Here is a 23,560-nt window from a genome sequence, read left to right as displayed (position 1 = left end):
CCATGTGAGTAGTTGATCAAATACACTAAAGGAACACTACAACCAGGAGTTGTAGAAATGAATGCATGAATACGAATGATGGAAAATAAATCAAAGTAATGATTACTTTTGTCAAACAGGCAGAGCAATTTATGCAAGTGTGTGGAACCAGCCTTATTATGTTGGCCAATCAAATTGTACCTGTATTGGCGGGATTCCACCCAGGGGATATGAGGCAGAAAGGGGAATTGGGAAGGCACTTAAATGTGTAGCTCATGCGGTATGTTCAATAAACGCATGGTTGTTAAATAACGTTGTAGTTCCCTCTCGTGACAGCAAGTTATAGAGGAAGAAATAGGAGTGGAGAAAATGGCGTCATGCATTAGCAATGGTAGAGTGATAATTAAACAGCTGGACAATAGAGCACTCTTGTGGCCAAATCACGCAATTGCATTAAAAAACCTTAGCTAACGGAAAAAAGAGAAATGTGAGAACGGTTGCCTATTTTGCCTATAAAATCACAGTTTTGTGAGTGAGCATACATTTATTCTAAAAGTCTACAATATTCAAAACAAAAACTCTCACAAACATAATATTATCTATTGATATAAATAACTGTAGGTGGTTGTGTTCATAAAGACATTAAAATGCAACAATCATATGTTCTGTTTTAAACATTCAGTCATGAAATTTGCCTTTTACTTCTAGAATACAACATTCTACAGAGTTTTTAAGCTAGTTAGCCTTAGCGCTCTCCATAGAACCTCAGTGGTACGAGCATGGCATCTCGGGGCGAGTTTTTTGGCAATACGCGCTTCCTTACTCGTTAGGACGGGGGCGGGGCTAGGTGAAAACAGAATCCGACAAAGAAATAGACTTCGACATAACACCGCCATTTTCACCAAGCAAACGGGTTCCGATAGTACAAATCCTATTATTTTTTCCAAAGATGAATTGATTTTTAACAATAAGTTATAAACCTTTAAAGACAGACCTACCGTGAGCTCCGAGGTTGTTAGTCCATTGTATAAACTTCTGTTGAAGCCATCCGGAAGCGACCGCCCACTTCAATAACGCAAACCAGTCGCTCTCCCTACACTTATATATTTGTGTATATTTGAATATTTTGCAATAAACAAGCTATATTGTTCCTATACTTATGATAAACGCCCTAAAATGAATAGTTCTAATTAATAGCTCTGTTTGAAAGGCGGAGCTTAGAGCGTCTCTCAATCAATGGCATGATACATCTCATATGTTTCCACTCATAGCCACTCCACCACCCAGTTCACACGGCTCCCGCCTCGTTTCGCAGATATTCGCTCCACCTCCGTAAAAAAGGGCAGAGATCACGACTCTGCTTCTCAAGGACGCGATAGAGCCCGCCCCTCCAGCCGAGATGAAGAAGGGTCTCTACCGCCCTTACTTCATCGTTCCCAAAAAGGTGGCAGGTTGCGACCAATCTTGAAACAGCGAGTTCTCAACCGAGCTTTGCACAGACTCCCGTTCAAAATGCTCATGCAGAAACAGATTCTTACCTGCATTTGACAGCTAGATTGGTTCATGGCGGTAGACCTGAAGGATGGGTACTTCCACGCCTCCATCTTTCCTCGACACAACCCTTCCTACGGTTCGCGTTTGACGGTCAGGTATATCAGTACAAGGTCCTCCCCTTCGGCCTGTTCCTGTCCCCTTGCGTCTTCACGAAGGTCGCAGAGGCAGCCCTTGTCCTGCTAAGGGAAGTGGGTATCCGCATACACAACTACTTCGCCAACTGGCTCATCCTGGCTCATTCTCGAGAGTTACTATGCACTCACAGGGACCAGGTGCTCCGGCACCTCAGCCGTCTAGGGCTTCAGGTCAACTGGGAAAAGAGCAAGCTCGTCCCGGTTCAGAACATATCTTTTCTCTGCATGGAGTTAGACTCATGCATGCCTCACCAACGAGTGCGCCCAGTCAGTGCTCAGGTGCCTCGCTCTCTTCGAGCCCGGCACGGCAGTTCCTCTAAAACAATTCCAGAGGCTGCTGGGGCATATAGCATTGGCTACATTGGCACATCAACTGCCTAGAGTTGCTGGCTGTATATCTTGCCCTGCGGAGGTTTCACATGCTAATTCGGGGCAAGCATGTCTTGATCTGTTCAGACAGCACCTCGAAGATAGCGTACATAAATCGCCAAGGCGGCGAGCGCTCTCGTCATATGTCACAACTCGCCCGCCATCTCCTCCTCTGGATTCAGCCGTGACTCAGGTCGCTGCACGCCACTCACATCCCTGCAACTGCAACATGACGGCGGACGCGCTGTCATGGCACGTTTCGCCTAGCGGAGAGTGGAGGCTCCACCCCCAGGTGGTTCAGCTGATCTGGGACCGATTCGGCATGGCACAGATCTCTTTGCCTCCCAAGACTCCCACTGCCCACTCTGGTCAAGTCTGGCACACAACCCAAACCTTTGCCTAACCCTAACCATCAGTGAAGTAAAAGTTTAATTTTAGAGGTGAAAATGCAACGTCTGAAATACACTCTGATTATGTCACTGATTATGCAATCGCGGTTACTTCCAGGTCTTGACGGGATTCTAACCTTGGGTAGGGTTACAGCTGGTGCAACCCTACCTAGGGTTCGAAACGTAAGGTGCGTAAGGTCTCACGTAAGTTGGGACTTAAAGTTCTCACTGAGGGCTTAGTAACTACTAGCTAGTTTGCAAACAAGTCAGTGTGTAATTTGGTTGCACCACCTGTTCTTAAGGCAAGACTTAACTAGTAGTTTGTAAGCTCTCCGTAACAGAATGCGTAGTCACATAATATGACGTTTACTTGTATTGGTCCAATAAAGAGCCATAAAATTTTTACACAGAACTGTTAAATAGTCGTCGATTACGGTTTTATCTTGTTACGGTTGATGTTTAAACCTTGTTTGTTCACATAACTGACAGCTGTAATAAACTATATCCCCATTAAAAAACAATACGTAATAAAAGTAGATTTGCTAAATAGTAGATTTGCCCTGCATTTACACTTAATGTGGATGTTTTCATTTCAATATGTTGTATATATTATATGTCTGGAGAGGCAGGAAACAGAAAACAGAACAAGTCAGTCTAAAAAGAAATAATGAAATCAAGTCATATGTAGAATATTAAAGTCTGATTTTCAAAAATGTTCACTATTAAATACAATGTAAATGTACGTGTAATCAACATTTCAATATACCGTCTAGGTTACGGATGTAACCTCCATTCCCTTCTGTTGCTCTCTCCACGTTGTGTTGGAGAAGCGACACTAGGGGTCTCTCTTGAGCACTGAATATACCTCTGATCTATGAAAAAAGGCCAATGAGAAGTTGGCAGCTAGTATTTGCATACCCCGCCCCTGGACATACGGGTATAAAGGCGAGGAAATACTAGAGTTCATTCAGGATTTTTCTGAGGAGCCAGAAATGGTCCGGCCACTACAGCGGCTCGGCTCAGCGACGTGGCCGGGAAGGAAACAACGTCTCGTTCCCTCCATCATGGAACAGAGTTTACATCCGTAACCTAGACGTTCCCCTTCTGTCACTCTCTCCACGTTGTGTCGGAGAAGCGACACTAGGGGTCCAATTTAAATCACGCGCTGAGCCGTGTACGTGTTCTGACACAGGAGCGGGCAGGTGTTTCATGTGCCAGATGACCGTCTGTATCAGACTGCACGTACCCTTCCCCAATGCCCCCCAAAAGTCGTCGGAATCCTTTTGGTTACCCTGACAGGGGAAAAAGGCGACGCTTGCCAACCTGGGAATGGGCCAAGCCTGGCTGGGCCTCTTTTCTCTCTATGTTTCTCGCATAGAGCAATAGACAGCCGGGGCCCTTACACGCACTGAGGGAAGGGGGTCTTACCCAATTTCCTATTCTTTCAGGGGGAAAAAACCCTGTGGAGACCACCCCTACCCAGGGGGGAGGTAAAGTGGTGAATACATCACATGTGTTTTTAGGCGACACGTGGAAGCGGCGCGGTGGTAGATCCAGCCTCAGCGAGGGGGAGTTGCTACAACACGGTGACCAGAGGACAGCCGGAACTGCCTAAGGAAAATGCAGGTCCCCTCGTAAGGGGACCGTATCACGGAGAATACACACAGGGGGAGTCCGCGTAGGAGTCCTCACCCTGTGGAGAACCTATTCCAGTACAGGGTAGATTTGAGTACCCACAGTGCATTGGGTCGGCAAGTTCCTCCGCCGAACTGCGGACCCATGAGGGCTAGGGAGGAATCGACCAGGGATTTGAGGAGTGGAATCTCCTGGAAACAAAGACGCACAGTTTTACCTCAACCGAGGGAAAGGGCGCTATATGCAAGCGATTCACCCGGCCAGCCCATCAAAGTGTTACCGAGTTCTACTGGCTCGGACCTGAGAAAACACGGGATGAAACTGACTCAACCCTGAGATTGTAATATCTCATAAAGGTGTTGGGTGTCGCCCAACCCGCTGCTCTACAAATGTCTGCCAGGCAGGTACCCCTGGCCAGTGCCCACGAGGACGCAACACTCCTTGCCGAGTGAGCTCAGAACCGCAGGGGGGGTGTGATAAGCCAATGAAATGGCATCTGCTACCCAGTGGGAAAGCCTGTTTGGAGACAGCGTTTCCTTTCCGCTGTCCCCCAAAGCATACAAAGAGCTGCACAGCGTGTCTAAAGCTCTGCGTGCGGTCCAGATAGGTACGCAAAGCACGTACCGGACACAGCAACGAAGGGGTTGGGTCTGCCTCCTCCCAGGGCAGCGCTAGCAGGTTCACTACCTGGTCTCTAAAGGGAGTGGTAGGAACCTTGGGCACGTAGCCCGATCGCGGTCTTAGGATCACATGAGTGTCTGCCGGACCGAACTCCAGGCAAGTGTCGCTGACAGAGAACGCTTGCAGGTCCCCGACCCTCTTGATGGAAGCGAGCTCAACAGCAGGGCAATCTTAAGAGAGATGGCCCTGAGTCCAACTGATTCTTGTGGCTCGAAGGGAGGTCTCTGGAGGCCCGCGAGGACTACCGAGAGGTCCCAGGAGGGGCACAGGCTTGGCCGGGAGGGATTTAACTTCTGGGTGCCTCTTAGGAACTTGATGATTAAGTCGTGCTTACCAAGGGACTTGCCGTCTACTGCGTCGTGGTGGGCTGCGATAGCGGCGACATAATCCTTTAGGGTGGAAGGGGACAGCCTCCCTTCCAGCCTCTCTTGCAGGAATAAGAGCACTGACCTAACTGCGCACCTCTGTGGGTCTTCAGCCCGGGAAGAACACCAATCTGCGAACAGATGCCACTTCAGGGCGTAGAGCTGCCTGGTGGAAGGGGCTCTGGCTTGGTTGATCGTGTCTACGACAGTAGGTGGTAGGCCAGCTAGATCTTCCAGTGACCAGACATGGAGTTCCCAGAGGTCTGGATGCAGAAGAAGGTCCTTCCTCAGGGGAATTCGCCAGGGAGGGGCTGTCGCGAGGAGTACGAGGTCTGAGAGCCAGGCCCGGGTGGGCCAATATGGAGCCACTAGTGTGACTTGCTCCTCGTCCTCCCTGACCTTGCACAGCACCTGTGCAAGAAGGCTCACTGGGGGAAATGCGTACTTGCACAGCCCCACGGGCCAGCTGTGTGCCAATGCGTCTGCCCCGAGGGGAGCCTCTGTTCTGGCATACCAGTGCGGGCAGTGGGAGGTCTCTCGGGAGTCAAGCAGGTCTACCAAGGCCTTGCCGAATCGTTCCCAAATCAGCTGGACCAACTGGGGGTGAAGCATCCACTCTCCACTGGGCAAGCGTTGTCGTGCTGTCTGACCTGACTAGGACATGTTTGTCTTGAATTAACGGGAGAAACATCCGCAGGTCAAAGAAAACGGTCAACAACTCTAGGCAATTGATATGCCAGCACAGCGGGGCCCCTCTCCAACGGCCCGCAGCTGCATGCCCTTTGCAAACGGCATTACAACCCGATTTGGAGGCGTCGGTAGTGACCAGGACGTGTCGGGACACCTGCTGCAGGGGCACTCCTGCCCATAGAAAGCAGAGGTCTGTCCAGGGTTTGAGTGTTTGGCGGCATGCAGTGGTGATTGTCACAAAGTGCGTGCCGTGGTGCCATGCTCGTCTCGGGACTCGAGTCTGAAGCCAGTGATGAAGCGGTCTCACATACATCAACCCCAGCGGCGTGACTGCGGCGGAGGATGCTATATGCCCCAGGAGCCTCTGGAAGAGTTGTAGAGGGACCGTTGTGAATGGCTTGAACTTTGTAAGGCATTTCAGCACCGACTGTGCACGCTCGTTGGTGAGACGTGCAGACATTGAGACTGAGTCTAACTGATGCTCTGAACCGGAGTGAGTTTGCTCTTTTCTCGGTTGACCTGAAGCCCCAAGCGGCTGAGGTGTTTGAGCACCTGGTCTCTGTGAGCACATAGTAATTCTCGGGAGTGGGCCAGAATGAGCCAGTCATCAAGGTAGTTGAGTATGCGGATGCCTGCTTCTCGGAGCGGGGCAAGAGCTGCCTCTATGGCTTTCATGAATACGCGAGGGGACAGAGACATGCCGAAGTTGAGGACTTTGTACTGAAACGCCTGGCCGTCGAACGCGAACCGTAGGAAAGGTCGGTGTCTTGGCAGAATTGAGACGTGGAAGTACGCGCCCTTCAGGTCTACCGCTGCAAACCAATCTAGGTGCCGGACGCATGTTAAGATACATTTTTGCATGAGCATTTTGAAAGGGAGTTTGAGCAGTGCTCGGTTGAAAACTCGCAGGTCCAAGATTGGTCGTAAGCCGCAGCCTTTCTTGGGAACAACGAAGTAAGGGCTGTAGAAACCCTTCTTAATTTCGGTTGGAGGGACAGGCTCTATCGCGTCTTTGAGTAAAAGAGTAGCGATCTTCGTCCGCAGGGATTTGGCATGTTCGCCGTGTACTGCGGTAAAGCGGACGCCCGTGAAGGGGGGCTGGGGCCTGGCAAACTGAATTGCGTAAACGAGTCGGATGGTCCGGGCCAGCCAGCGTGATGGGTTGGGAAGTGAAAGCCAGGCATCCAATCTCCGTGCTAGGGGCACCAAGGGGACGAGTATTTTTGACGTACCCGGCGGGACTATGCAGCGGGGCGGAGCAGGTAATGTGCCGTCGGGAGGCGAGGGTGCGTCCCGAGGCTTTGATGCTGAGAAAAAACTCAAAGCACTTACCTTGCTCAGCACACCCGGCAGGGGGCGGGTTAGTGACTGTGGAGGAGGTCCTATGGTGGCGTCCTCTGGACTAGTCAGAACCGGCCGGCCGGGGGACAGTCGTGGGGCTGAAGGCGGACCTGTGGCCGCGTCCAGCATGCTGGGACTGTTGAAATCTGGTGGCAGAGTGCCGTGAGAATGGCATTTGCGGGCCAGATGACCCAGTGGCAAAGGAAATAGCTCTTTTATTGATAATTTGTGTACCGCTGCCCCGGTTAAGGGGAGTGGGAAATGAAATGTATTCAAAAGAAAATTCTCCTCCCGGCCCTCCACCGGGGGATGGAGTGGTCTTACCATCTCCGGAGCTAACGTCTTGGGCTCTGGGTCGTCCATCTCAGGAGCGGCTGGGAGCCTTCCGGGTCCTCGAGGGGGTCCGTGAGAGCTGGGCTGAGAGCTGGGCCCAGGTTGAGGCAGAGCATCTTGTTGTTTCCTCGCAGGGAGACGCCCTCGGCAATCAGACGGGGCATGGCCCAAGGCGGCAGGTTTGCAGTGGGGCAGGATGTGAGAGGTCACCTCCGTCTGTTTCTTCACCGCGGAGAACTGCTGGGTAACGTCCTCGACGGTGTCGCCAAAGAGGCCAAACTGGGAGACTGGGGCGTCGAGAAAGTGAGTCTTGTCGGTCTCGCGCATCTCGACCAGGTTCAGCCAGAGGTGTCGTTCCTGGACCGCGAGGGTGGCCATCGCCTGCCCGAGTGACTGCGCTGTGACCTTCTTGGCTCTAAGGGCGAGGTCGGTCGCTGAGCGCAGTTCCTGCAGCATGTCGGGATCAGGGCTACCCACATGCAATTCTTTAAGCGCCTTGGCGTGGTGGACTTGCAGGAGGGCCACGGCGTGCAGGGCGGAAGCGGCCCATCCGGTGGAGCTGTAGGCCTTCGCTGTCAGTGAGGATGTTGTCCTACAGGCCTTAGAGGAGAGTACAGGGCGACCCCGCCAGGTGGTAGGGTTTCCGGGGCATAGGTGAAGCGCAACAGAACTAGGCGGCAGCCCAGGAGAGTCATCCGCGTCAGACGCTGCACTCTCCAATGCAGCGGCGAGCTCATCCGCTTCGAGCTCCAGAGGATAAGCAGGCTGGTTGTGAGACTAGCCGCTGTTGCCTCGAGCACGGACGGGAGTCAATGAGCGTGCCGGGGAACGGGTGGTCCGCGGGTCTCTGGTACCTGATGGAGCCGCACCCGCTGCCATCCCCAGATCGCTTCCAGCGCCACTCGCACCGTCCTCAATCCCGTGGGAAGAAGGAGCAATGCGAGGGGCGGCTGGAGTGGCTCACTCTCTGTTGAAAACGATCCGCGACCGCAACGTTGTCATGGTCATGTTCTCGCAGTGAGAACATGAGCCATGCACAAACGCAGCCTTGGTGTGATCGCTACCCAGACACACGAGACAACGTGTGTCTGGGTAGCCTGTGGCCGTCTGAAGCGGAGAGCACTCTACCGCATCCAGGAAGTACACAGTGGTAGAAAGGTATCTTTATAAAGACGCGTCCTTAAAAGGACGTTCAACGCCGCTGTGTATGCTCTTTTAGAGAAAATCACTCTTTTAGAGGAAATCACTCTTTTAATAACTCTCTTAGAGTTTGTTTCTGCACTGTCGAAGCGCCCAGGGGCAATTGCACTGCCGTGCAAAGAAGGAGAAAATCGCCGCTGTAATGCGCCATCAATCCAACAGCTTGCAGAGCGTCAGAGGAATACTGGAACAGGAGTGACTTCAGCGAAATCGCATGCACAACCATCAGCTCCGAAGAAAATTTCTGAATAAACTCTAATATTTCCTCGCCTTTACCCGTATGTCCGGGGGCGGGGTATGCAAATACTATCTGCCAACTTCTCATTGGCCTTTTTTCATAGATCAGAGGTATATTCAGTGCTCAAGAGAGACCCCTATTGTCGCTTCTCCGACACAACATGGAGAGAGCGACAGAAGGGGAACATATGTTGTCACCTAGTTTGCCTTGAAACGGCCCTGAGAGCGACCGTGATTTAAATGCTATGATTGACAGTAAAAGGTGATTTATTCCTACATTCTTTAATTAAAGGTTTCATAATGTCATGATGAAAAATCTAATGTTCCCCTTCTGTCGCTCCCTGCACGCCATGGCCCCCTCCTGCAAGTCCACCGGGCCAGGGCACTTCAAAATTTGCACTTGGGTAGTCCTGTTTTTGACGTGCGGCAGGAACTACACTCAAACAGGCGATGCACACTCCGTGGTCCAGAAACACAACGATGGACAGGCAGTACAGGAGGCAGACAAAGCACGCTTTCTCAAACGCCCCCGTCTCCCAGTTCCGTCCATTCGGCGACGCCGCGTGACGACTTCTCCCAAAAAGGCAGTCCTCAGTGGTGAAGAAACAGATGAGGGCTATTTTTCACACATCCTGCCCTGGCGCTAAACCTGCCGCCAGGGGCCATGCCCTGTCTGCTCGCCGAGGGCGCCCTCCTGCGGCTTTCAAGGAAGAAAGAAAGTGGTGCTCCGCCTCAACTAACAAGTGAGTGGGCCCAGCTCTCAGCCCCAGCGTCGAGCTCCCCGCAGAAGTTGGGCGCCCATCGTCTCACGGGCCCCCTTGTGGACCCAGAAGGCTCCCAGGCACCCCTGAGATGACCGACCCAGAGACCGAGACAACAGCTCCGGAGCTGGTAAGACCACTCCGTCCCCGGTGGAGGGCCGGAAGGAGAATTTATTTTTGTTAAATTCTTTACACACTATAGAGCTATTTCCTTGTTGTCTCTGGGTCACCTGGCCCGCAAAATGCCGTTCTCACGGCACTCTGCTTTCAGGCCTCGACAGTCCTGGCTTCCTGGGCCGGTGTCCCCGCCCTCAGCCCACGACTGTTCCCGGACGGCCGGTTCAGGCGAGTCCAGAGGACGCCAGCAGACCTCCTCCTCAGTCACGAACCCGCCCCTGCGGGTGCTGTGAACAAGGTAAGTGCTTTGAGTTTATTCTCAGCACCAGAGCCTCGGGACGCCACAGCGCCTCACGACGCCGCGTTACCTGTTCCGCACCGCTGCGAAGCCCGCCGGAATGCGTCTAAAATACTCGTCCCTTTGGTGCCCCTAGCACGGAGCTTAGAGGCATGGCTTTCACTGCCCAGCTCGTCACGGTGGCTGCACCGGACCATTCGACTTCGATTACGCAATTCAGTTTGCCAGGTCTCCGCTACCCTTCCTGGGCGTTCGTTCCTCCGCAGTGCACGGCGTAACATGCCCTCTCCCTGCGCTGAGGAAATCGCCTCCTTCTAATCAAGGACGCGATAGAGCCTGTCCCTCCAACCGAAACGAAGAAGGGTTTCTACAGCCCTTACTCGTTGTACCCAAGAAAGCGGTGGCATACGACCGATCTTGGACCTCGCGAGTTTTCAATCGGACCCTGTCCAAACTCCCGTTCAAAATGCTCACCCAGAAACAAATCCTATCTGGCGTTCGGCATCTAGATTGGTTCGCAGCGGTAGACCTGAAGGACGCGTACTTTCACGTCTCAATTCGCCCTCGACACCGACCCTTTCTACGGTTCGCATTCGACGGCCAGGCGTATCAGTACAAGGTCCTCCCCTTCGGCCTGTCTCTGTCCCTCGCGATCTTCACGAAGGTCGCAGAGGAGGCTCTTGCCCTGCTACGAGGGCGGGCATACGCATACTCAATTACCTCGACGATTGGCTCATTCTGGCCCCCTCGCAGGAATTACTATGCGCACACAGAGACCAGGTGCTCGAGCACCTCCGCCGCTTGGGGCTTCAGGTCAACTGGGAGAAGAGCAAGCTCACCAGAAAAATAAAAAGAACCAGTCCAGAGCATCTCTTTTCTCAGTTTGGAGTTAGACTCAGTCTCAATGACAGCACGTCTCTCCAACGAGCGTGCTCAGTCAGTGCTGGAATGCCTCGCTTCCTTCAAGCCAGGCACCGTGGTCCCGTTGAAACGTTTCCAACAGCTCCTGGGGCATATGGCATCCTCCGCGGCGGTCGCGCCACTAGGGTTGATGCATATGAGACCACTTCAGCATTGGCTCCAGACTCGAGTCCCGAGACGAGCATGGCGCCACGGCACGCACGGCGTGGAAATTACCACTGCCTGCCTCCAAACCTTCAAACCCTGGACAGACCTCTGCTTTCTTCGGGCAGGGGTACCCTTGCAGCAGGTGTCCCGTCGCGTTCTGGTTACAACCGACGCCTCCAAATTGGGTTGGGCGCCGTGTGCAACGGGCGCAGAGCCGCAGGCCGGTGGAACCAAGGCCGCTGCGCTGGCACATCTACTGCCTAGAGCTGCTGGCCGTTCGTCTTGCCCTGAAGAAATTTCTTCCGATGATTCGTGGCAAACATGTCCTGGTCAGGACAGACAGCACCACGGTGGTGGCTTACATAAACCGCCAAGGCGGAGTACGCTCCCCACATGTCACAGCTCGCCCGTCGTCTCCTCCTTTGGAGTCAGCAGCGACTGGAGTCGCCAGCGCCACTCACATCCCGGCAACCTCAATGTGATAGCGGAGCGCTGTCAAGACAAATCTTGCCTGGCGGAGAGTGGAGGCTCCACCCCAATCGGTCCAGCTGATTTGGGACAGGTTCGACAAGGCCCAGGTAGACCTGTTTGCCTCCCAGGAAACCTCCCACTGTCCGCTCTGGTATGCCCTCACAGAGGCTCCCCTGGGGACAGATGCTCTGGCACACAGCTGGCCCGTGGGGCTGCGCCAAGTCACGCTTTTCCCCAGTGAGCCTTCTTGCACAGGTGCTATGCAAGGTCAGGGAGGACAAGGAGCAAGTCACTCTGGTGGCCCCCTACTGGCCCAACCGGACGTGGTTTTCGGATCTCACGCTCCTTATGACAGCCCCTCCCTGGCGAATTCCCCTGAGGAAGGACCTTCTTTCTCAGGGGCCGGGGCACGCTCTGGCACCCGCGCCCAGACCTCTGGAAACTCCACGTCTGGTCCCTGGACCGGGCGCGGAGGGTCTAGCCGACCTACCTTTAGCCATCATAGACACTATTAACCAAGCCAGAGCCCCTTCGACCAGGCATCTTTACGCCCTGAAGTGGCGTCTGTTCATGAACTGGTGTTCTTCCGAGTCGAAGACCCGCAGAAGTGCGCAGTTAGGTCAGTGCTCGTGTTTCTTCAGGAGAGGCTGGAGAGGAGGCTGCCCCCTCCACCCTCAAGGTGTATGTTGCTGCTATCGCTGCCCACCATGACACGGTAGGCGGCAAGTCTCTTGGCAAGCACGACTTAATTGTCAGGTTCCTAAAAGGTGCCCGGAGGATGATTCCCTCCGGCCTAACCTATTTCCCTCCTGGGATCTCTCGGTCGTCCTGATGGGACTCCGGAGACCCCCTTCGAGCCGCTTGACTCAGTTGGACTCAGGGCCCTCTCTCTCAAGACGGCCCTGCTGATCAGCTTCGCCTCCATCAAGAGGGTCGGGGACCTGCATGCGTTCTCTGTTAGCGACGCCTGCCTGGAGTTCGGTCCGGCAGACACTTTCGTGATCCTAAGACCGCTGACCGGGCTACGTGCCCAAGGTTCCTACCACACCCTTCAGGGATCAGGTGGTGAACCTGCAAGCGCTGCCCGGGAGGAGGCAGACCCAGCCCTCTCACTGCTGTGTCCGGTATGTGCCTTACGTATTTACCTGGACCGCACACAGAGCACCAGACGCTCTGAGCAGCTCTTCGTCTGCTTTGGGGGACAGCAGAAAGGAACGCTGTCTCCAAGCAGAGACTCGCCCACTGGGTTGTCGATGCCATTTCCCTGGCTTATCACACCCAGGCCGTGCCCCCCCCTTTGCGGGTCCGAGCCCACTCCACCAGGAGTGTTGCATCCTCATGGGCACTGGCTAGGGGCACTGCCCTAGCAGACATTTGTAGAGCTGCGGGCTGGGCAACACCTAACACTTTTGCGAGATTCTACAATCTCCGAGTTGAGTCAGTTTAGTCCGTGTTCTCTCAGGTACCGAGCCCGTGAGAACTCGGTGGCACGCCGACGATCTGACCGGGTGGATCGCTTGCACCCAGCCCTTCCCCTAACCAGGGAAACAGTCGCCTTCTTCCCAGGAGATCCCAGGCTTGGGACACTGGTTGGCTCCTCCCCTAGCCCTTGCGGGTCGCAGTTCTCTTGGAGGGACTCGCCGATCCAAACCACTGCTGGTACCGCTAGCTACCCTGTACTGGTATAGGGGCCCCACAGGTAAGGCCTCCTGCTCGGACTCCCCTGTGTGTAAAACCACGGTTCTGTCCCCTCACGTGAGTTGACGCCGTGTTTCCCTTAGGCAGTCACAGCTACCTCAGGTGCCGTGCTGTATGCTCCCCCTCTCTGAGGCTGGTGCTACCACCGCACTACTGTTCCGCATAAGGCCTAGGTATAGGCCATGCGATGTATGTGCCACTCAAAGTTGCCTCCCCTCCGGGTAGGTGTGGCCTCCGCAGGGTCTTCCCCGCCCTACCAAGGGCTAAGACCCCTTCCCTCAATGCGTGTAAGGGCCCGGCCGTGGTTGCTCTATCGCGAGAAACACAGAGAGAAAGAGGCCCAGCCAGGCTGGCCCGTTCCCATGTTGGCGGCCGTCACCTTGTTCCCCCTCCGGAGTAACGATAAGGAATCCTGATGGCTTAAATGGGGCATTGGGGAAGAGTGCGTCGCGGCCTGATACAGTTGGTCGTTCTGCACGTAGGAATACCTGCTCGCTCCTGTATCAGCGGATCACGTACACGGCTCAGCGCATGGCGCTTTTAAGTGGACCCCTAGTGTCGTTCTCTGACACAACGTAAGAGAGCGACAGAAGGGGAACGTCTAGGTTACGTATGTAACCTCAGTTCCCCGATGGAGGGAACGAGACGTTGTGTCCCCCTTGCCACGTCGCTGAGCCGAGCCCCTGTTGTGGCCGGACCATTTCCGGCTCCTCAGAAAAATCCTGAATGAACTCCCGTATTTGCGCCGCTTAAATACCCGTATGTCCGGGGGCGGGACATGCAAATACTGGCTGCCAACTCTCATTGGCCTTTTTTCATAGTACAGAGGTGAATATCGGCGCTCAAGAGAGACCCCTAGTGTCGTTCTCTGACACAACGTCTCGTTCCCTCCATCGGGGAACTGAGGTTACATACGTAACCTAGACGTTACATGATCTATGCAACCTGTAGCTTTGAGAACTAAAACTTCCTTATTTTTCACATTTATTGAATCTGGATTGTAAAATTTTTATATAGTAAATAAACACTTTATCAAATTTACATGTCAGCAAGTCAACCCATCTGGTCATGTTAAGTATTAAGAAAAGATAGTAATCCTCTCAACTGAGCACATTAAAACAACTAATTAATTCGATCAACACACAAAAAGTAAAACAGGCTCGTGTTTTGTAATGAAATAAGAAATATTTCTAAGCAGTGTAGTGCCAAAACAAAGTAATTTTAATTTGCAAAGTGTTGAAGTGAAAGTAGGTAGGTAGGTATACTTTATTGTCCCACTGGGAAATTTGTTTTGGGCTCACGAATACAACCACTGCAACACCAGACATATAAAACAAACACAATACAAAAAAAAAAAAAAAAAAGTGAAAGTAACTTGAGATCTTTCTGCCAAAACAGACTGACTCACTGAGGATCTTGTCTTAACACATCTTTCACTTAAAACTAGCAAACAAGCGAACTGTTTAAGATTTGAATTAAGAGTTTTTTTTTTTCCATTGAAGTGAATATAAAGGCAGTTTGAATTTGTACTTGACCCAAGAGAATTGCGTATAAGTAATATTTTAATCCAAATATTTTGTTTCATTATAATGTTCTGGTCATACTTACCAATATAAGGTGTCCTTAAGAGACCATTAGAGAAGAACTTGCCTTGAGATACCGAATGTGAACTGACCAAACAAGAAAGACTCTTCTTATTTGAACGGTGCTCTGGAATTTCCCCATCGTTTTCATTTTTTTATTTGAAGATGTCACATGTTTGAAAGGAAGCGGTACATGTTTGGTTTTGATACATGGTGCATGGTAGAGTATTGTAAAGCACACTGAATAAATTGATACTTCTCAGAATAGTAAAGTCTATTATCATTCTTCCTGTAACATGTCACAAGTGAGATGTACTGTAACATGTCACAACATTTTTAGAATGGATTCAGACAAAGATTATTGGTAACATACAGTAATTATCAAAGATAACACACAAGTAATTTAAACTAGGTGGAGTTTTGTTTGTTTGTTTGATTGTTTGAGTTTGTGATTTTGTGATGTTGAAATGAATATAGGCCTTGAGGTTCAAGCAAGATTAGGGCAGCACATGACAAAAATCTTCTTGAGACCAGTGTATTAAAAACATGTCATTGAGGAAAAATGGCTTTAAAATTATTATTACATTATTTACACACACTTGTGTTGTTCCCAATTAAAGTAAATACATTTCATTTGTTTAGTTGCACATCTGGTCTTCCACATCTCTTTCTGTCCTTGTTAGAGACAGTTGTGCTTTGTCTTTGAAGACTGTAGTTACACCTTTGGATGAAATCTGCAGTTTTTCTGGCAATTTCCAGCATTGAATAGCCTTCATTACTCAAACCTCTGACTGTTGAGTTCCTAGAGAAAGCGGTTTCTTTTTTGCCATTTTTGGCCTAATATTGACTTTAAGACAATGTTGAACTTCATTTAATGAACCAAATATCTTTCAGCTGTGTTTGATATAATGCCAAGTGATTTTCTAGCACCAAATGATCAATTTAGCATGATTACACAAGGATAAGGTGTTGGAGTGATGCTGCTGTCTAAATTTGATCAAAAATTACTTTTTTCAAATAGTGATGTTGCTGTTTTTTTACATCAGTAATGTCCCGACTATACTTTGTGATCAGTTGAATGCCACTTTGGTGAATTAAAGTACTAATTTCCTTCCGAAACAGCAAAATCTGTAAATTATTCCAAACTTTTGACCGCCAGTGTATATATACATATATAGTTTTTTTTATTTTAATTTTAATAAAAGTTAAGACTGACAGTTGCTGTTATTTGTGTATTTTAAACCAAAGAAAAGAAAAGAAAGATAAACTGATGTTGACATGATATCTTCAATTTTTGCATAAGTTCTGTGTGACAATCTAAAGCAAGGGTGTCCAACTCAGTTCCTGGAGGGCCACACTGTTCCAAAATGCCTCCTTGTAATCTTCAAGCACTCCTCAAGACATTGATTAGCTGCTTCAGGTGTGTTTAATTAGTGTTGGAGCTAAACTCTGCTGGACTGTGGCCCTCCAGGAACCAAATTTGACACCCCTGCTTTAAAGGATGTACAAAGTGGAGGCGGGAACCGGATGAAGCATCACAATAATATTTTAATATAAACTTAAACAAAAAGACACAAACACACATTGGACTCAGCTGCGCGTGGCTCTCTTTCTCTGTCGAACTGCCACATCCGGCTCAGCTTTATCCCTCTCCTCAGCTGATTAGCCGATTGAGCCCTCCTCCTTGTCACATTCTGGTTTAGCTAGTTTTCCATACAGGACTCAGGTGTAACATTTTGGCACAGTATCTATTTATCGATAATGACAGATATGTTTCTTTATTATTTTCAGCCATACTGCTCTTGTAAAATATTTAGTAGTTTTTCATATTTCAAAACACGAAACATAAATAAAGTCTTTTAAGAATGTCCTACATAAAAACACTAGTTATTCAGACTTGGGTTTGTTTGTTGCTGGATACACACGTACCTTAAACAATATCAGAGACACTGTTGAACAATGCAGTTATATCATCCGTGTCCGCTTCTAACAAACACATTCCTCAATGCTACGTCAATGCTCTTTCATCCCTGGCATGATGTTTCATTTTTGGTTTATGCAGACTGGCAACATTTTTATCACACATGTCATGGTATTGTTTATGTGTTTAAAAGGTGTGCCGGCAAGCACGAGATGATCATGAGCAGGTCAGTCTGTTTCATTTCCACTTTCAGATTTTCATTTACTTAAAGGAATAGTTTTCACAAAAATAATATCCTGTCATCATTTACATATTTACCAGATTTTTTTCCAAAAACATATGACCAAACTGACTTAAAGGTACAGTACGTAATTTCTGCAGCACTATGAATGGATTGCAAAAATATGTTCATATATGTCCCTGTTATTGTGTCTTAATATATGGGTCACTCAAAATAAACTGTGTATTTTTATAGTGCTACAGAGGCACAATGTTTAAATTTTTTTAGAAAATGAACCTACAAATCACTTAAAGATATCTCTGATGGTGCCCCTCTAGGGAGTAGGTGCCCTACACAGACTACATAGTCTGCTTATAGGGAGTGGCAGTGCTGGTTTTATGTAACATGGAAAAAGAGTTTGAATTAGGAACAATATGAGCGTGAGTACATGATATATATTTTTAAATTTATTTATGAACCATCTATTATATCTTTAATAGAATAAATGTTAATGAATACTGCACAGAAAGGACGAGCTCGTTATTACAAACACTGCAGCTCAATATTAACCAGAACAATCAGAACTTTAAATACTTTACTGTCCAAAAAATGACACTTAATTAATAAATACACAAACAAAAAAAAACTTTAGCTGCCAAAAATTTTGCATTCTGGGAGATCGAGTTGTATACATTTTTCAGTTAAAAAAACTTTATTGTCCAATAATTTGTTGCTAGCAAATATGTAAATTCGTATTAGGATATACTGAAAATAGGTGCTTTGTACCAAATAGTCTGGAAAATAGACTCAAGATGTAAATGATTGCAATGGAGTCTTATGTCAAGCTTTTAGCTTCTGTTTAATGAACACTCACAAGTCATCCTAACATACATATCAGTAACTCCTCCTGAACCCCCATTCCCGTATATCACACAGTATTCCCGCAGGACCATTAAGCTACCGTATATGACAAGTATAAAGAAGCTATTTACAGTAAGCATTACAGTATGAATTTATTTGATTATTTACATTAGTGTTTACAAAACTAAAATGCATAAATGTAGAGAATAATTTTAAAATGTGTTACGTGAAGAGCTTTATGCTGTATGTCTTCTAAGCCAGTGTTTCCCAACCGTTTTTCTGCCTCGGCACACTTTTTACGACTTTTTTAAATTCTTCGGCACTCCTGCCACAGCACTAGATTTAGCACTGTAAATGGCCGTGCTTCATTTTCGGCCCCTCAGAGAAAAATCCTGACTGGCATTCGCTGCCCCGCTTCCCTTTATACCCTTATGTCCATCTGCCAACTTGTCATTGGCCTTTTCTCAGGTTCAGAGGTATGATTCGGCATCCAAGGAAGACCCCTTGTGTCATTTCATTCGACACAATGTCTCGTTCCCTCCCTGGGGGAACGGAGGTTACGACAGTAACCATGATGTTCTAAACCAGGAAGAGGAACAACAAAAAACCCAAACTAAGCACACACAAGTCTCTATTATCATGCAGGGATTCTTCAGATAAGGGTCAAAACACAAGCTATATACAAAAAGTCCTCATTATGTTATACATTTTAGAAACTTTATAATAATAATAAAAATACTGAATAAAGTTTAATCTAAAGAAAATGCATTTACTCAGGGCATTTATTACATAAGATTTTATTTGATTATAATTCATTTGAATGTGTTCAAATGATTGCTCTATACTTGGAAGCACATGTAATTTAACCTGTCCTCAGCAAGAGGTCACAATGTCAAACTGCCAAACAAAGTGTTTAAAAATGCAACAAATTCATAAATATGAATATCAAATGAAAGTTTGATAATGAAATACATTAAGTAAACTTTCAATTGTATTTTCCATAAAAAACTTGTTGTGAAATCAAAATCAAAGTTGTGTCCTCACTTTGCATCAGCTCCGTCAGATTTTTATACTCCTGAATAAATCAGCCAATGTCATGGTCAGATATGACTCTGAGGACCCCTTTCTCACTTCCTGCTCATGGTGGATGCAACAGTAGGACACGTGGTCTGGTTAGTTTTATTTATTTGTTTTAATATTTTAAAGAGTTTAAAGTCTCTGTGGTCACAGCTTCAAGATGTCAACACCGTCATCCCACTAAGATTATTTCTATTAAGAATTGTGGAATTATTTTGGCATTTTAGTTTAGGTTACAGAGGCAGCTTTAACTGAGTAAACAAATGACTCATTAACACACGATTAAGATGGAAAAATAAGTGGTCAATGAATAAAAAATATAATTGGATTTTTGATTGCGAGTCTGCTGTTATATTAGTCACTTAATATGAGAATTACTTAATAATTAATTTTGCAAAGGCACGTTAATCCTGCAAACGAGATCTTTGTTTTCAGAGAGAAAATTGTTGTCAGTCCCATTGAAAGGAGGTTCATTAATTCATGCTTGACACGTCCCTTGTTCCCCCCTCAACGGGTGTGGGAACCTAAAAAGTTTTATGACGAAATTTCAATGGGGCATTGGGTAAGGGAACTTGTAGTCTGATGCAGCCTGCTACTCTAGCACGCAAATGCCTGCTCGCACCTGCATCAGCATCTCGCGTAACACGGTTCAGCGTCGGCTCAGCGTTATTGGATAAAGACCTTAGTGTCGCTTCAATCGACACAATAGGGGAATGTCTAGGTTACTGTTGTAACCTCCGATCCCGGATGGAGGGAACGAGACTTTGTGTCCTTCTTGACGCTGTACCGAGCCACAGTAATGGCCGAAACCTCATCCACGGCTCCTCAGTGTAAAACCTCAATGAACAGATGCACGCCCTCCTCCCTTTATACCTGGTTGTCCAGGGGAGGGGCATGCAAATTCTGTCCGCCAATTTATCATTGGCATTTTCTCAAGTTCAGAGGTAAACAAGGGCTTCAAGAAAGACCCCTAGTGTTGCTTCAATCGACACAACGTCTCGTTACCTAAATCGGGGAATGGAGGTTACAGCAGTAACTTAGTCATTCGTTTATCCTCGTGGTGATCTATAACCTTCATTAATAATCCATAACATATTTTGCCAATGATTTGTTTATCATGATGTTTCTGCTGGGCTGCAATTTTATTCTGGACATCTGAGATAAAACACTGGATTATTTCACCAAGCAAGCAAATAAAAAAATGACAGATTGTGAAGAAAACAACATATGGTTGTGACTTTGGGTTTACAGAAGCAGACATCAATTATGTTAATTTATGTAACAAAAATGTAAAAGTGATGGTGTATCCGTGGACTTCTACAATTCATGCATACATTTATTGTATGTTTTTGCAGGATTTGCAATATGGGAAGTTCCAGGGATTTCCTTGTGTAAACCACTTTCTTTGTTTCTCTTTCAACACGTGATATGCAGGTGTCACGATTACCCTAATGACCACTAGAGGTCACCATGTATGTTTATTGTTCCCTGCATGTCTTGTGTTTTGATTATGGGTTTTGAAGTTCTTGTCATTGTCTTTGTTTCATTGGTTCTTGTGATTATTTGGCCTTGGGATATTTTATTAGACAATGGGGGGCCTTGGAGTCAAAAAGGTTGAGAACATCTGCCATAGAGAAGCCAAGTGCATCTTTAAATGCTGTATTTTCCTGTCAACTATAACTTGCACTGGAGCACAGAGAAATTAATGCTTCGTTTACATTTACTGCATGATTACAATTAAATCCTTTATAATTCATCTTGACAAAGTGTAAAATATTCTAAAGGTTTTCAGCTGCTAGCTTCAACATTTGAACACTGTTTTACAATGTGTTAGTGACAGTAATTTCTTCATTATGTGTTATAACATTAAAACTGGTGATGCACAAACAAGTCCAATCTAGTTTACATGGTGGCTCAGTAAACATTCATTAGAACTTAATGAAATAGAAATATTGATGAATGATAAATGATATATTCTTCACAAAGTATGCAATCTGATGAGCAAATCAGTAGTAAGCATTCACTTATGGTGTGTGTTAGACATATGCAGGCAGAGGGGGTTCATTGTTTACAAGAACTGTTCTTCAAGCGGTTTTGGGTATTTTTACAGTCTGCTTTCAGTAAAATATTTTCTGCCCAATTCTATAAAGAATCCACTGAAGATCAGAAACAAATCTTGTTCTAGAGTCAGTGATGTAGTACTGATGTTAATTGCAGTGCATGCAGAGAATGTCTTGTAATTTAACAGATTTTTTGTTTTTGTTTTTTTCATTGAACATTCAATTTAAAGATGCACTAATTGTTGCCTCTCTATCACCAACTGTGATGGAAACATAAAGTTGCATGTATGTTGCAGATGCTCTTTGAGGATGAATCTGATGGTTTGTGGTATACCCATGTACATTTATGATGTGACTAGCTACATCAAAAGTCACTGATAGTAAGAAGAAAGACCTAGAAGACATTTATGTGAAAAAACACATCTGCCGCTTTTGTTTTGACAATTTCCCTCCAGAGAGTGTTACAAATCTGTCAATTAGTCTTATGATGTTCTTTCACTTTTACTTTTAGGGTGCTGCCTTTGAAGGCAGCTGCTTATGTAGTCAGTAGGCAGCTCAGGTTTTGGAAAAAGTTGTCACACTACAAAGAATCAATTGAACTGTAGTCCAAACTGGTCTGTACTTCTGTTTAATTTGACAAAACTGTATTATTATTTTTTTACATCTGTTAATTCTGCTTAATAGACACAATATTTGCATCCTGTATATTACTGTGTACAATGAATACATCAGAAAAATAACTAAATTGAAAAAGTAAAATAGAAAATTAAACTATTTGCTCTGACCAAAGCAACAATATTTGATCTAGATGGCTTTTAGGCCAACACAATCAATGCAAGGCTAAATATCCTTGTAAAACAGTTAAACGATGGGCAAGGAGGAGGCGAGAACCGGCTTGTCAAGATAAATAATAATTTAATAAGAAACTTAAAACACAACATAAACAAACACACATGACGGACATGCCCGCAATTCTCTCTCTCGAACAATCGTCACCGCCGCCTTTATCCTCGTAGCCTCATCAGGCCGATTGGGGATCAGGCGCTGATATTCGAACCGGCCCGCCCCTCCGGCTCCACATTCCTCCCGGCGTTATCTCAGGCCGGGTGCCACCGGCATGACGTACACCCCCCATCCCTGGGGCGGGGTGTATCTCGCGTCCCGCGTGGTCATCCCCGCCTTCCTCGTCCTGGGAGGAGACAGGAGGGGAAAAACAACAACAAAATAGGCGAGGGAAAAGGCCAACACGGTGCGAAAGGGAGAGAGAGAGGAGAGAGAGAAAAAGCTCACTCACCGGCTCTATGATGTACCGTCGCGTGGTCCTCGAACACTCCTCCACACTCAGGCGGACGACAGCCGCTCCAACCCCGGGCGAACCGGAGTGAAACCTTCGACCCCCAGCGGGCAAAATGCCCCTCCTCTTTTCTGGCAGCAAATGGGGACACTCCTCCGCCCCTGGAAGCGGCCCTACCGCTCCGGGCGGTCGGAGAGTTTCTTCCTTCCTCCCCTCGCGGACAGCGGTCTCCCTCGACCCCTCCGCGTCTCTGGGGAAGGCAGGGCACTCCTCCGCCCCCGGCAGCGGCTCCCTCGCTCCAGGCAGTCGGGGTATCCCGTCCCCACTTGCCCCGCGGACGACGGCCGTTCCCAGCATCTGGGCGGTCGGGCTACTCCGTCACCCGGCAGATGGCAGCGGCGCTCCCCAGGGTGGACGGCAGTGTCGAGGACTCTGCGACGGGCATCCCTCCTCCTTCCCGGGTTTCGGCACCAATGTAACACAGTTAAACGATGGGCAAGGAGGAGGCGAGAACCGGCTTGTCAACATAAATAATAATTTAATAAGAAACTTAAAACACAACATAAACAAACATACACATGACGGACATGCCCGCAATTCTCTCTCTCTCGAACAATCGTCACCGGCCGCCTTTATCCCTCGCGCGCCTCATCAGGTCGATTGGGGACCGGGCGCGCAATATTCCGACCCGGCCCCGCCCCCTCCGCTCCACAATCCTTTTTTCAACAAAGTGGATGGACGAATAAACCCGCGATCAAGTGCCTCAATGTACTCCTCCATGGCCCAGGTCTCAGGAGCTGAACGAGGATAAATCTTCTTCGGTGGGGATATTCCAGGTAGTAATTCGATGGTACAATCTTGTGGATGATGAGGTGGTAACTGAGTGGCTTTGGTTTTGCTGAATGATTTGGAGAAACTGCAGCTGTGGATGTGATAGTTTATTGGCACCCAGATAACTTTAGAGAAATTAAAGTAAACTGGAATACAAAGTTATGTGATTGGATGTTTAAAATGTTAAACATCAGGGCAGGTTGACGTAAAAGAACCTCTTGAAGAAGCAGTCCCTGCTGGTTGAAGTCCTAGTCATTCACTGTTGACAAACAGTGTTGGAAACTATTATGTAAAATATAGCGATATAAAATCTGAATTGTAAAATTCAACACTAACCTGTAACTCAACCTGCCTCTGCTGTGATAGGTCTGCAGCTCTCCTTTCATCATCTTT

General features: G+C 47.9%; 1 protein-coding gene across 1 annotated transcript in view; it reads right to left on the bottom strand.

The window, feature by feature from the left end:
• The window catches only part of LOC127626041 (uncharacterized), a 29,024-nt gene extending 14,047 nt beyond the window's left edge, over nucleotides 1-14,977 (bottom strand). Inside the window, exon 1 of the mRNA XM_052101599.1 lies at nucleotides 14,929-14,977. The gene's annotated coding sequence lies outside the window, so the exon portion shown is untranslated. The remainder of the gene's footprint in view (nucleotides 1-14,928) is intronic.
• Nucleotides 14,978-23,560: the final 8,583 nt, after the last annotated feature.

This window comes from Xyrauchen texanus, chromosome 1 (assembly GCF_025860055.1).
Source record: "Xyrauchen texanus isolate HMW12.3.18 chromosome 1, RBS_HiC_50CHRs, whole genome shotgun sequence".
Taxonomy (NCBI): domain Eukaryota; kingdom Metazoa; phylum Chordata; class Actinopteri; order Cypriniformes; family Catostomidae; genus Xyrauchen; species Xyrauchen texanus.
This window is presented reverse-complemented; position numbering and strand designations above follow the sequence as displayed.